At 37.5% G+C, this 4707-nt stretch overlaps 1 non-coding gene across 1 annotated transcript; it reads left to right on the forward strand.

Annotated features, from left to right (window-relative positions):
- Window positions 1-4085: 4085 nt before the first annotated feature.
- Window positions 4086-4192, forward strand: LOC145135291 (small nucleolar RNA R71). The gene has a single exon (XR_013719753.1). It is a non-coding gene; the product is annotated as a small nucleolar RNA R71 (small nucleolar RNA).
- Window positions 4193-4707: the final 515 nt, after the last annotated feature.

Raw genomic sequence — 4707 nt, forward strand, 5'->3', positions numbered from 1 at the left:
TGAGACATTGTTGTCTTCTTTCATGTCCATTATGAAAAAGTCAATTGGAAAATGAACTTTCTAATTTTCACTAAAATAGCTTCTATAATGCCTCTAGGATATGTCACTGAACGATTAGCCATGTGAATTTTCATTCTTGTAGCCTTCAACTTTGGAATATTGAGCTTTTGATAAAATGAGTAAGGCATTAGATTTATGCTAGCCCCAGAATCAGCTAAAGCATAAGTCTTCAAATTATTCCCAAATTCACATGGAAGAGTGAGGCGTCCAGGATCTCCCATCTTCTTGGTAACTCTCCCATAATTACTTTAGAACTCTGCTCACTTAGATTTATCTTGGAATTCCTTTCTAATTGCTGGCGAGTATTGATTAAATCTTGCGAAAACTTGGCATACTCGGGAACTTTAGATAATGAATCAATGAAAAGCGTATTTATTGGAATACCTTTTACTTGTTGCATAAACTTTAAATGCTCCTGTTCCAATGGATGGATATTAGCACGGGAAGGAAACGGTAAAGGAGGACGATAAGCAGGAACCTTATCCAAATTTTTCTGATCATACCTATCCCACGTCGTGGAATTTGAATCTCCACGTCGTGGATCCAATGTTTCAACAAGTTTATTTTCTTCGAGTTTGGACTTCTTTGGCTTTGGCTCGGACCGAGATGGATCGACTTCAAGTGCTTCAAGGAATTCAGAAATGGTGTCCTCTTCAGTTTCTATTACCATTAAGTGTGATTGAGGCTTTTTCTCGGGAATTGGGTTTGATAATCTTTCATTCACCAAAGTGGTTAGTTGACCAAGTTGGGCTTCGATATTTTCAATTGATGCCTGCTAATTCCTTAGCAATGCTTGCTGGTCCTTTATCACTGCATCAGTGTCTGTTACACCCCCGAACCAGGATGGCGGAAACGTCCGGGGGCGGATGACGTCATTGTACAGTATCATAATAATTGAATATGAATGAAACATAGCATTCCAAGCGACATACATTGAAAATACACACTATCATAGTTTACATTTTGTACTTGTTCATCAGTTACACAAAAGTGACAAGAAGTAAAATTTCATAAAGTCGCACCACTTGATCTCATAGCAGAGCTGATTACCTGTTACTGGTTCCCTAATAATACAAGTTGTTTTGAAAAGCGTCAACTAAAAAGTTGGTGAGTTCATAAGCATTTTTGTATAAAAATGGTTTTGCACATGTTTAGAATAGTTATCGTAGTACTTTCAGAAAATCCGATATTTTCTATGAAAATGATTTGTAAGTCTCGTTCCAAAACTGTGAATATATGCATGCATGTCCTTTGTTATCTATTGTTTGTAAAAGTAAAGCGAACGTTCCCAGAAAATCCAATATTTTATGATGTAAGAAAAACTGTAGTCTTAAACCCTAATACCGGAAGTGTAAGAGACTGGATACTTGAAAAATGATTTGCAGTGTTATAGTTTAATAAGACCGATGAAGTGTAAGCTTCTCGTAAACCAAAAGTGTATTGTTATTCCCTATGTGAGTCGATATAACCATGCTTGATACGACTAAAATGTCTGTCATGGCGTTCTTCAGGCATCGGTTTCGGTAAGATATTTGTCACCCTAGACTAGCCACGTCTAGCTGTAGCGAACAGTTCAGGTGTGGGGGTGTCAACCCCGTATAGATCTATACACAATTACCTCGCTCTCCCTCCAGGAGACTCTGGTTATAACTACAGAACTTATGATGTACGCTAGGTAGGTACGGCGAAGGAAAGTTTCACAAGAGCCTTAACAGATTTACGTGAACTATGACTCCCCTTTTACTTGCAACTAGGATAATTATACCTTTAAATAATTATATGTATCTTTGAAAAGTGTGGTTTGTGACTTCCAAACTATGCCCATTATAGTATATTATGAATGTTTTGTTAAGTACATTTATAAAATCAATTATATAAACACATGTAAGTTATCATGTCTAGATGTTTTCAAAGATTATAACACATAAACTTATATCTAAACACAAGTATAAAACATTTAGTATGATGAGGACAATTTCTTGTTTTTGACTTTTCTATCCCTGCTTTTAGCAAAATTATAGAAAAATCATCGTAAGTCGAAATTTGGATCCGTAAACTCTGAGAGTTTATAAAATGAGTCTACTTTGTTAATAATATTTATTATAATTTTTAGTAGTCTCAAACCAGTGTGAAAATGTTCATCTTTAAGGACTGGTCCGAAACCATTTCTGAAATGATATGCAGTTTTGTAAAAATTGCCAAAATTTGTAGAAAAATCGTATGAATGCGTGCAAATAGTCTTTATAAATGTATAAACGTTAACTATTTGCATATTGAACAGTTTTGAAAAATATTAAGTTTAAGATGGTCAAAACAGTTCGTGAATAGACCATAACTTTTCTGTTGAAAGCTGATGTTTAAGTTTAGTTTAAGCTTTGGTGCTGTAACTTGTATTCCCCCCTAAAACTTGAAGAAAACATGAAAAGGTAGGGGTATGAAGCTCACCGTGAATATTTATAGTGGTATAAGAAGAAGAAGGAAGTTTTCGAGCCTAGCCTTGTGTCTTGGAGAGATTCTCGAAAATGGTGATGTTCTAAGAGACTACACACAAAAATGGTGTGTAAACATGAGCTTTAGTTTGAAGTGATGAAAAATACTTGAAGTTTACAAGATTACTTATCAAGTTCAAAAGTTTTTGGAGACGAATCCTTGCAAAAAGGCACCACACTTCAAATTTTTGGGGGAGAATAAGAAGGATTCTTGAGAGTGAAGTGAGGAAAATGAGAGTTTTTTATGTGTGTGAGGGTGTTGAGGTTAGGCCGAAGATAAGAGGGAGGAGGGAGTTTGTTTGACTTTTGTGATATGTGATGTGAGGGTTACATGGATACATGGGGGTCCATAACATAGATGCATGTTGGGTATAATTGAGGTGACACCTTTTTTTTTTTATCCATTTCATTATCTCTTTTTTTTGTTTATGCCATAACCGAACCCAAAAGGGTTCTCGGCCCAAAGGGTGGCCCAAAAGAGTGGGTTTCGATTTTTGGCTTGGCCCAATAGGGATTTTCGGCCCAATAGGAGTTTTCGGTCCATTAAAGCCCAAAGGTAGGAGTTTTCGGCCCAATGGAAGGCCTAATAGAAGCTTTTGGCCCAATAAGGCCCAATGAAGAGTTATCAGCCCAATAGGACCCAAAGAAAGATTTTTCAGCCCAATAAAGTCCAAAAAAAGGTTTTCGGCCCAATAAGGCCCAAAGAAAAGGTCTTGGTCCAATAGGGGTTTTGGGCCGAGAATTCTTGGGCTAAGGCCCAAAATTGCTTGGACTTAGCTATTGGATCGAGTTTTGGACTTGCATGAGGCTATTTCAACTTGGTTCATAATGTATGCACATATGAACTTAAATAGCATTGTAGTTTTGAATTTCACTAATTGGGTGTTGCAAGGTTACATGGAGGAAATTCTTGTGAACAAGCTTCGCATCTTAAACCCTAAATTGCTAGTTGTGACAGTGTCATCGTGTCTTTTCTTGGAAACCTCCATAAATCTATATAAAATAGACTCAAGATCAACTTTCTTTTCAGGAGGTGGTTGTTCTTTTTGGTAGAAGCCTCGGTTTGTCTGCCTATATTTTTCTTCTTTCAGCTTCTTATACTCGTCATATGGTAACCACTCCCTCTTTGGTTTCCTCCAATTTTCATCATACTTGTACCCACTCGAGTAGCAAACTTGCACCTTTTTATTTACATGTTCATCCAAGTGGCAATCTTTTGTTAAGTGTGGACCATTTCACATTTCACAACCTACTCTGATAGCATGAATTGATTGGTCCATCTTGGTTATTCTTCTATCCATGGTGTCAAGCATATCTAGTACAACAGCCATGTCTTCAGAATTCCCCCCCCCCCCAACTCCTTTAACTCCATCATGTCTTGGATTATGATACTCACGAGAATGCTTTGAGAACTCTTCAATCAACTCCTTTACTCCATTCGAATTTTTCTTAGTAAGCGGTCCTTAAGAATCAAGGAGTTTCCTTGTCATGATATTCACCCTATCATAAAAGATAGACACTTCTTGTTGTATGTTGAGGTCATTTTGAGGGCAGTTTCTTAGTAACCCTTTATATCGCTCCCATGCCTCATAAAGTGACTCACCTGGTTGTTGCTCAAAGTTGGCTATTGCCTTCTTGAGTTTAGATATCTTTGATGGTGGGCAAAATTGTTCTAGGAATTGCTCACGCATCTGTGCCCAAGTAGTTATAGCACCAGGTGGAAGTGCTTTCAGCCAATCTTTTGCAGCTCCCTTAAAAGTGACGGGAAGCATCCTTAACAAGACTGTCTCTCTAGGAACATTCGAGACATTGAAATAATCTGTAATGTCATTGACCTCATCTAAATGCTTGTAAGCATCCTCATGATCCTTCCCAAAAAATGGTACATCCTTAAGCGCAGTAAGAATGTGTCCTTTCAACTCGAATGTTGCAGTGGCGGGAATTGTAGGTTGTACTAAACCAAGACCAACATTGTCTCTTATCTGCTTCTTGTATGCCCCCATGGACATATCCGCAATGTTTTCCATTTTGTTTTGTGGCTCGTCTTCGAGTTCGCTTTTCTCTAATTCGAATTCAGGTTCGGACTGGTATTCAGATTCTTGTGGACTAGGTATTTGATGAAGATCTTCAATTTTACTTTTGTCCTTCAAAGATGTAC

This window comes from Lactuca virosa, chromosome 8, assembly GCF_052849685.1.
Source record: "Lactuca virosa cultivar CGN04683 chromosome 8, Lactuca_virosa_CGN04683_v6, whole genome shotgun sequence".
In the NCBI taxonomy this organism is placed as follows: domain Eukaryota; kingdom Viridiplantae; phylum Streptophyta; class Magnoliopsida; order Asterales; family Asteraceae; genus Lactuca; species Lactuca virosa.